The 11,162-nt window shown below is 38.5% G+C and overlaps 1 long non-coding RNA gene across 1 annotated transcript; it reads right to left on the reverse strand.

The window, feature by feature from the left end:
• Positions 1–4,002: 4,002 nt before the first annotated feature.
• On the reverse strand, positions 4,003–10,904 carry LOC142487443 (uncharacterized). Its single transcript, XR_012799229.1, has 2 exons — positions 10,145–10,904; positions 4,003–6,433 (listed from the first exon to the last, which is right to left on the reverse strand). It is a non-coding gene; the product is annotated as an uncharacterized LOC142487443 (long non-coding RNA).
• Between the last annotated feature and the right edge of the window lie 258 nt (positions 10,905–11,162).

Raw genomic sequence — 11,162 nt, forward strand, 5'->3', positions numbered from 1 at the left:
ACCTTATTTCTCTATTTCACGCACAAAATTAGATTTTTACTGCTGTTCCTCTTCACATCATTTGTATTTGGGAGGCATCATTTTCAAATATTGTTTGTTTAGTCTTCTTTTTTCCCTATAGTCACCTCCTTTTTCTCAACGTACAGCCTGTACAACAATGTAGCATTGACCAGAAATTTGCCCCATATTTACTGAGAAGTGATGTGACATACTGTAAGATACTGTTCTGCGCCAGTGTACAACTTACTTCCCATTCAAGTGAATAGGCCACAGAGGGTCATAATTACTAAGCAGATATAAGACACCATCAGGTTCTGAAAAACAACTTATAGCCTATGAGCCATATTTACTAAACAGTGCCTAAAGGTGTCACAGCAGAGAACTGCTAAGTCCTGTAAATATGATCCAACATCTTTCTGCGAATAGTTAGCATTAAACTAATTATTTTTGGTCTCCAATAATCATGATATTGTTTGGAAAATGTGTGCAAGCTACACGGTTAAAACAATAATACATGTAATAAGATACTTTTCTATATTTGAGTCAACGAAGCATACATAATGCAGCATGTCAAGATATAGTTTGGAGTGCTGAAACAGGATACTTCCAGCGGGCTGAGTACTTGCGTTGAGTCATAATGCACAATGTGGAGCGGGGCTTTCTGTTTTTTTTCTCTCTCTCAGATCTTAATTGTAGTAAAAATGGCATCTTAAATAGGTTATTTTGCTAAAAATGTTCGAGAAATGCATTATAAAGCAAACCATTGCATAAACAAATATATAAGTCATTTTTAGCATTCATACAGTAGACATATAACACATTTGAAACATTATTATAAGTCAAAATAAATTCCTATTTGATGAAACAGCAGTCATTTTATACACTCTAAAAAAACTATGAAATAAAATGAAGCGTACCTACTGTAACAGAACATGAAAAGAAATGTAACAAAACTATAATGGGACGTCATGAAAGCCAGAAAAATGTGGTATATAGCTTCACTTACAAGAGAATTAAGTGAGCCCTTACTCTACAATACATTGCAGACCCATTCAGCAAGGAAGAGAGTTAACAAGGCATCATACAGAACAAGCACAAGTCAATAACATGTTCTGTAACATTGACCTACTCAGGGGAATTCTGCAGTATTTCTAAGACTGAATGTGCTAATTCTTTCAGTTTCAGACAAAATGGTTAAGGGTGACTTAGATACAGCAAACGCTAACATTAAAAGCATTTTTTCTTTTGTTCATGCTTATGAATTTCAAGGTATGGAATGTCAACTGCTATTGACATGCCATTCCTTTTATTGCTCTAGGTACACACGTTAGCTGCTGTTGAAGCATATATGGCTTTATAAATATCTAATCTATCCACAAAGGCATTTGAAAATAGGCATAGTGTCATTTTAGTTCTTTACTGAAAGAGGATCTGCAGTGGAGAAAATCTGATTTGGAAGAAACAATAGAAGGCCTCCAGGGGATTTATTGTAATGTGTGACATGTGAAATAAAAAAACCCTTTCCATTTGCAAAACTGCATAGCTGTGAAATGTATATTCTGCAATCTGCACCAATTAAACATTGTCTTCCTTGGATCATTTTTTGGCGACTGGTGCCCCTAAAAAGATGCTTTTTTGAAAAGATATACCATAATAGGAAAGACATCTTATAAAATCAGCACTGTAGACAGATACTACCTTTAGAAGAAAGAATATTTCTAATGTACAGTATATGGACTATGCAGTAAATAGACCTTTTCCCCCTTAAGTATGTAGCACATTTACCCCCACCCTATGTGAGATTGGGTCGCTACCTGTATGTTTCCTGGTGCAGTGCATACCTGTTGGTAATGCAGGAGGTAATCCAGGAGGCTCTGAGTTGCAGCGAGATGGTGTGGGGAAAATCAGGACAGGATTTCAGGGTTCATTATTTTCGATTGGCAGCGCCCTAGTCAATCAAGGATCCTGGGTATTCAGGATGATCCATGTTGACACTTCTCTTGTGACCAAGGCAGTGATCCACACACAGTAGTTGGTTGAACTGATGCTTATTGCATTGCACAGAAGTCACCATAATCCACATTCCCCTGAAAGGCACCTTAAGGCTTGAGGCCCATCTAGGCTCCCTCCTGAGCTCCTCCTGTATCCCCTGGTGGGATACAGGGTAGATGTTACCCACTCCACAGGGGGAGGGAAGAGCACTGACTTCTGGGAGAGTGCCAGTATATACCCTGGGGGTGGGCTTGTAACCCTGCCCCATAACAGGGCAGGTCTGATACTAACAGGCATCACATTAATGGCATGTGACCCAGCCAGTATCTTCCCCCAGGCTGATACTATCAGGTTGTTGCTAGGCCCGCCCCTGGATACAATAAATGTATCCAAGGCTGCAGTAGCAAACTAGGCCTTCATGAGGAATTAACCATTCCAGTGCCTTTCCCTAGCATGACTTATACTGTTAGGGCCCAAGAGAAGTAATAGCGGCTGGATGCTGTGCTATAAGTATAACCAATTACATATTTAAGATGGCTTCACCAATCATTCGCTACTAGTCTTGAATCCTTTATGGGGTGATTAGACTTCATTCATGTTCTATAAGCTTAATTTATAAGTTATGTTGAGTCTTCATATGACGGTTAATACTATATTAGCCTATCTTTAACAGTGTCATGTCTGCACTCTTTATTCGGAATATTGAGGTTGTGGGAAATAATTTCGTCTGCTTTTGACATTGTTTATTGGACCAGAACCACTGCATCATTATGTAATTAGCATTTCTTCTTATAAACCATGTATAAATTGTCTGCAATTGAGAAAATAGACGCAGCCTCAGCCAATCTCATTTCTCTTCCAATGTTACATAACATGGGGTAGTATAAGTTGAATTCATTTAAGAAATAATGTGCATCTGCAGATGTTGATAATTTCTAGACAACGAGACTATGACATTTTTCATGCTCATAGGACACACCAATCTGCAAGAAAAATAATCTGTCTTTATTCTCTCTTCCTCAAGAATTACGTTTATTTTTGTTTGCCTTTTCTAAACCAGGAGGTCACCTGGATTTCAGTAGTGCACCCACACAAGAAATAAAGTTAGAGGGAAACAACTGATATTACATAAAAGTGTATTTGACTAGCAGTAAATGTAAACTGATCTTTAAAGTAAGTGCACAGAAATGTAGAACTTGCTACCCTTGGAGACGGTGATGGCAGAAGCAGTAGATATGTTTAGGGCAAATATGGGACATATATTTAGATATAATAGGTATATAGGGATATGCTGAACAAGTTACAAATAAATAATGATGCAAGGGAGCAATTTAATTGCCATTTACTGGGGTGAGGGAGGTATCTTCTTTCCCTTGTGAGACGTGTCAAATTTTGTATTGGGGTTTTTGTCGTCCTTCCTGTGGATCAAAATAAATATATTTACAGTAGGATTATCCCATCCAAATCTAACCCTCAACCTAATCTACTAAATCTAAATTGTTTACACTCGTTATCTATCTCATGGAGGCCTAAATTCATTATGCTCACTTAATTCAGGGCAAATAACGTGACTTTACTTAAAACAGGAACGGACATTATTTTCCTATTCACTAACATAATTATATGCAAAAATAACGGCCATGGTTGAACTGATTGGCGCTGCCTTCACATCGCACTGTTTCAGGATAGTGATAAGTTATCTTGAAATAATGTGACGTTACTAAAGTTTAAACCAACGCAAGCCGCAGATTTCTTAATATATAGACATGCGCCAATATGTAAATGTATCTCTTCACTAACTCCTTTTACTTCCCCCATAAATTCCTCATCTCATCTGAAAATTGTGCCCTTGTATTCTCCAACGTCTTAGCGTGAAAATACACCGTCTGCCGACTCAGGACGACTCCAACCTCCGGAGGATTTACCACACTCTTATAGCGCTGATGACCTGGGAAAACAAAATGGCGGACGAGCTCGGGAGAAGACAGTAATTGAGTCAGACAACCAGTGAAGCTTTGTCAAAAACTGTTCTCTCATTTATTGAAGGTCTACAGCCAGTTTATATAGCAAACTTGAGCATAGAAAAAACACAGATATGAGAACATACTTCCCCTTTTACTTCACAGTCTGTCTATCTCAGCAAAATGACAGTTAGACAGTTTATGGTCTGGGAAAGGGGCTCAATACCGAGTTAGGAGGCCGTTAAGGAAATGGCAGTATGTTGTGAAATGCATTGTTGTGTAACTTATGCCCAATATGGCTGAAGACAAGTTCCTGTTTTCTACAGGGCAAAATAAGTCTGAACAAATACAGTTCAGCTAGCGATAAGTAGGTGACAGGTCAGGTCACATTCTCAGACCTGCCTGCACAGCACAATTACGTATGGCATATGGCATGTGATTAGTTCCTGAGACTTAAACGTTAGTACAGAATAGTTATAGAAAAATGGTTATCCAGCAATCAAAATGGAGTCCCCCCTTATATGCACATTTACAATCCCCCCTTTTGTCATCACAAAATGACAATTAACCTCTAGGATATGGGGGTCTCGTATTGGATTTGAATGTTATCATAATCCATCAAAGGTATCTGGACTCTAGTGGCAGTAGGTCCAGAGTTACATATCATATTTGGGAAACTGTGAATGGGGGCATTAACGTCCAGTGATGCATATGTGTGATCAATTGACTTACCAAAAGGCATAATCATTTTACATAAAGATAAACACATTAATTTGTAACATGAAATAATAACAACTAATACTACAAATATGCAAACGATAAATATCAGTCCCATAACAATTCTCTTTCCCTTATTTTGTCGTGGGTCCATAACCTAACAACTACTATATTGTTTTTGATATTGTTGATATATTTTGTCGTACTGAAATAGTGGTGCAGGTTTTGGGGGTCCGAAGAAAATAAAAATATATATATATATATATATGGCCACAGGAGTTCTTGTTTGTAGAGAGATATATATCGGTGTGGCTGGTATGATATCTTTTCTGTTTACCAGGTTGACTATTACTACAAAAACTATTACCAATTTCTAAATTACTATTCACACTGCTCTTCTGTAACTATTAGCACATTATGGCGGCTAAAACTTGTGAAAATTGGTGGGGGCTAATTTCTACCGGGAGCGATTGCACAAATATCCATCTTGCACGCATCTTTCATACTGCATTTATTCAGAATGGCAAAACAGAAAAATGGCTGCTATGGTAAAAAATGGCTGACTTATGATCCTTTCCTTGTGGCTGACACACGCCTCTGGGTGACCTCCCACTTTCCTCATAGCCTCATATCCAATCTTCTTAGTCCCCTCTTATTCTTTAGAGACAGTCTATTTAAAGAACAGTTAACCATTGCATAGTCCTGCTGGACCAGGAGATTGTCCAATTGTGCCTTGTCATTCTTTTTCGGCCATTATATCGGCACAGTTGATTTCTTCTCGGTCTCTTCTTCTGGGGGACTGCTGACATCACCGAAAAGAGGCATAGCGTCGGTGGGGGTGCAACGCACTTCTGGATCAAAGTTTACTGCATATGACACATACATAGAGAGTGATGAGTAGGACAGACACACACACAAAAGCATCCAATAGCTTCGCTTCCAGAGAACTAATCCAACCACCAAGTCCCAACAAATCCCATCCGTCATCTCTACCTTTAAACACTGGACTATTTTCCCCAAATAACATAAACTATTCTAGTTGCAGGGTAATGTTCTATCTGTCCTCCTATCACAGAGTCAATAACTTCCCTAAGGCAAACTCTTATTTCTACACCCTTCGTAACCAATTTCTTATAGATGGTTCTACAAATGTTTTATTTCATATTGTCTTTTTCTCAAGGGGTTAAATATAACACTTATTTTCCCTGGGGTGCAACCTATTGAATATAGATAGTATATTGGGTTATATTATACATAAAATATGGGCTTTGTTTACTAGGATTCCACATTTTGTGACAAAAGGTGTGCATATATGCTATACACAAATCAATAAAAACAAAATAACAATTACTAAACAAAATATACCTGTTCCTACCCTATCGTCTTTGTGTGCACACTTATTTACACAAACCTAATAGACTATACATTTATAATTAAAATAACAAAACCTGTAAAGAAAAAAGATTATTAAAAAGTTCAAAGTTCATATGTTGAGGCCTGGAATTTTGGCTGTGTCTCTAGGCTTTTCCACTTTGGATACGGTGCAGATTGAAGCAACTGTGGGTGGTGCTGGGATAAGTTTCATATGCGTAACGTGGATCCAAAAAGAGACCTCTGCCACTTTATTTGCTGTAGTGGTGATGAGTAGTACTTTTAATAGTAGTAGTAGCGTCTTTTCATCTGGGATGAAGAACGTTCTTGCGTAGGAAATGCTTGACCATTAACCCATCTCTCGTAGGTGCACTTTCAACTTTGACATGTGCCTAGAGAGACTCAAAAATATATCAGTTGCATACAATACTTACTAATTGTTTTACTACACAGTCACTGTGGTCCTGACTTTGCTACAATCTAAATTCAGCTATTGCCAAACCAAAAGAAAAAAAATGACTAAAATAATTCTGTATAGAACTCCAAACTAATTACTTGTAATATAATTTCTTTGAAAAGTGCCGAGCACACTGCCAACCTTAAAAGGCACTCAGCATTATTCTTAAAAATAAATAAATGATAATTTCAGATTTCGTTCATCCCGGGCACTAACCCATCTAACTTCTGGGCATAGACAGCTATATGATAAACAGCAATAATACCCCTCCTTTGTTCACATAATTTTATATATGAATAATATTACAGAAAGGATAACAGCATTCAAAACATAACTAACTATTGTTGTTTGATCTGTAGCTAAACTAACTTGAATCCTTTGGGTATAAAATTTGCATTAAAAACACTGAAAACACTACTGAATATAAATATAAGCAACTATTGTCTTCTGACAGAAACATCCTGTAATATAAGAAATTATAGACACAGATTTAAAAACTTTTTTTTTTTTTTCTCGGATTGGAACAAGCTTGAAATAGCTTTCTGGGCATCCTGCCAAAACCTTGGAACAAAATAGATAAGAAAAAAAAAACTGTTAATTACATTACAATATAATTTGGGACATCTAAAAATGCAGCTCCTCACATGGCCTGATAAGAGAATAAAATGTGACACACAAAAGAAACAAAAATAATACAACAAAAATTACCAAGACAAGGCAATGCAAAAACTGTTTGATCCTGCTCGCAAACTATATTAATAAAACAGTTAAACCTAATTTGTAGCTACAGAGCTTCGGTTAATTTTCGTGTCTCAAATGTATCTCCGCACATTTTTTTCAACTGGAGAAGGGGGGCTAATTATTTTAGATTGTCTGGGCTGCTATTCTGATTCTCTCTCTCCCTCTCTCTCTCGACATGGAAATAGAGAAGTTGGAAAAGGATGTCTTTCTGGTTTTTAAGAAATCATCGTCTGGCCAGAACGAATAAATCCTCAAAATATACCAGTGACTGGGCTGAATTATATATATTTTTTTTTTCATTTTTCTGACATTTGCCCATCTTTTTGTCCTTTTCTCTATAACCAGTCAAACTCTCCCTTTCCCATTATTGATTAGTTTGTGTTATAGTGCGGGTGTTTCTTACCTTTAAAATTTACACTTAACATGAGCAATTAATTATGTTCTTATTTCAGAAACAATTGCAAGTACCTAGATAAAATTGTATATATACAATAAACCGATATTCATATTATTCAATGCACATAAAACTTTCACATAGTTAGGATTCACTCAGATTATACAAGCACACAGGGATTACTCAATCAACCTTTTTACCATATTTATAAAATTTAATAAAACATTCTGGGGAAAAACTAATTTTCCTACCTTGAATTTACACACAAAACATATTTTCCACTAAGATTTACAATACTTGAGAATCTCAATACCGGCGGGTTTTTAGCGTTGTTTGACAGACCTGCATAAAACTGTGCCACAGTGTCAGTATCTGATTCTGATTCATCCTGTGACTTTTCCCTGTCCCATGAACGGTCCCTGACAGGGGTTAATTCCTGCCTAGAGTCCGTCTCTTCACCATCCGTACCGATCTGCCTGGCAGGCTCAATAGGGACTGGTCTAGGGAGCCTATTGCTTCGGGTTCCCCATGAAGCCATAAGAACTTCTTTATCGGAGACTGCCTCAGAGCCTGTGACCGAGGAAAGGTTAAGGGATCAGGGTTTTTTTTTTTTTTTTTTTTTAGAACAGGGACACTGGGGTAAATTGGGGCTACCTATGGAAATGGTAATTGTCCCGATGCCATAGGGGCAGGGGGCAAATATGCATTTTGAGAGTTATATATATATAAAAAAAATTCAGTTGACAGCACTTAAAAGATGCAATTTTGACACAGGCTGCAGCGCATTCCGTATCAGTTTTAATAATGCTAAAATCAACCTCTGCCTCAGCACAATCCTGTGTGTCAGCTAACAATGATTCATATTCGCGTTTTTTTAGCAGTGCGAATCAAATCGTTCCTAGTAGTATTTTTAGGTATGAAAACAGATGATTGCGGTGTAACTAGGACAGGTTTGGCATTACTATGTGCGGGAGTTAATGTTACAGCACATGAATCAGTCAATACCTCTTTAAATTCCTCAGCTAGTTCCCTTACAGAAGCACGAAAATCCTTAACTCTATGATTGCTGGCTCCTGCAGATGACTCAGACGTCACAGAACCTGCTGAAGCAGTGGTTTCTTTAAGTTTCCTTAAAGGCAATTGGTTACGGGGTGATGGTATATCGGAATGAGACGAATCTGAAATATCGTCTTCCCATTCACTCTCCCTGGAGACAGGGGGTGAAACGAGAGATGAAACTTTTGTGGAGCTTACGGCATTGGGAAGCTTTCTGTTTGGGCTTTCTTTACAGGACGACTTATGATGCTCAGATTCAGATAGGTGTGCCACCTCTGATTCTGCATCGTCTCTCAACTCCACATAGGTGGGTAGAGAGGGCTGTGGGCAAATGCCATTACTCTCCTCCCTGCGTACGGATGCAGGAGGTTTGGGGTGATGACTTGCAGCATAGTGTGATAACGCTGCCAACATGTTAGGATCAAAACTTGGAAAATAGTGGCACAGGTGTGATAGGACTATACGGGGGTATTTGTAACATCACAGAAGGCGGTGGTGGTGGGGGCAAAACATCTGGAGGTAATAACTCCTGTAGGGGTGCATTAGGGGCTTGGGAATACATCGTAGTGAGATTATCGGGCGGGGGTGGCCAAATTGGCTCATCAAATTTTGGGGTTTTATTTTGTTTAGCCTCATCAATGTGAGGTGCAACTTTTACCCAAATGCGGCCACATAATGCCATATAATGCATGTCCCACTCGGGATCAGGCTGAAACCATAGCCATTCAGGATCTCCACCCAAACATAATCCTTTTATCATTGTCATATGAAATGCGGCAAAACTACCTTCCCATCATTTAGACAATACAATACACACTTGATTAAAATAACCAAAATCAAGCAAGCACTGCATTGTAAAAATATATGAGCAACACAGCGTGATATCATGCACTTATATACTTAGCACTTATATACTTAGCACTTATATACTCAGCACTTATATATCCTACGCACTGATATACTTATCACGTATATGTCTTACGCACAGATATACTCAGCACTTATATACTTATGCACTTATATATACTTAGCACTTTATATGTCTTATATATCTTATTTTATATATATATAACGACATGCCCATGCACAATAATACAGAAAAAAGAAAAAAATCCCTTAAAAATCCCTTACAATCCTCCTCCCCCCTTAAAAAAAAATACACTTTTCCCACAGACACTGTAAGAGTTTTTCAAGCAGATACCCAACTATATCGCTTGTTCCTATCTCTCAACAGGGACTATAACCCTGTGTATATACTTCCGTCAAGGATTCATGTAATCCTGACTTCACTTTGAGTCCTTTACTCAAGTGTCTCTATGGTTTTTCCTTAACCTTGAATCATCCGGTGCAGCGGTAACTCTAAAAAACTTCTAAACTTTAAAACCTTATGGGCTCTTTGGGCAAGGAGACACAGACGGATAATATACAGATAAAATATATATCTTGTACACTTACCCCGAATGTGGCTTCTTTCCCAACTTCCGACACCATGAAAATTGTGCCCTTGTATTCTCCAACGTCTTAGCGTGAAAATACACCGTCTGCCGACTCAGGACGACTCCAACCTCCGGAGGATTTACCACACTCTTATAGCGCTGATGACCTGGGAAAACAAAATGGCGGACGAGCTCGGGAGAAGACAGTAATTGAGTCAGACAACCAGTGAAGCTTTGTCAAAAACTGTTCTCTCATTTATTGAAGGTCTACAGCCAGTTTATATAGCAAACTTGAGCATAGAAAAAACACAGATATGAGAACATACTTCCCCTTTTACTTCACAGTCTGTCTATCTCAGCAAAATGACAGTTAGACAGTTTATGGTCTGGGAAAGGGGCTCAATACCGAGTTAGGAGGCCGTTAAGGAAATGGCAGTATGTTGTGAAATGCATTGTTGTGTAACTTATGCCCAATATGGCTGAAGACAAGTTCCTGTTTTCTACAGGGCAAAATAAGTCTGAACAAATACAGTTCAGCTAGCGATAAGTAGGTGACAGGTCAGGTCACATTCTCAGACCTGCCTGCACAGCACAATTACGTATGGCATATGGCATGTGATTAGTTCCTGAGACTTAAACGTTAGTACAGAATAGTTATAGAAAAATGGTTATCCAGCAATCAAAATGGAGTCCCCCCTTATATGCACATTTACATCATCGAAGGCAGATGCAGACGTACCCAAAAATAATGCAGCTAAGATTAATACAGATGTAGCAAAGCTTATTGTCCTCCATGTCGCTGCTACGCGTGGTTGTGCCACCCAAGGATTAATGCTGCGGTAGTTCCATTCGGAAGCATGGGCCCCCCGCAGAACCATCGCGGCAGGCACTGTCCCCAGCGCCGTTGACCTTTGCCAAGGTCAGTAAGTCTTGCTACATCTTGCTACATCTGTACATAGACGCTGCCTGGCGCAGGTATATTTCAATGTATACAATACAGACCGGCGCCGTAATAGTCCAAAGGGTGAAGCAAAGTC

This window comes from Ascaphus truei, chromosome 2 (genome assembly GCF_040206685.1).
Source record: "Ascaphus truei isolate aAscTru1 chromosome 2, aAscTru1.hap1, whole genome shotgun sequence".
Classification (NCBI taxonomy): Eukaryota; Metazoa; Chordata; class Amphibia; order Anura; family Ascaphidae; genus Ascaphus; species Ascaphus truei.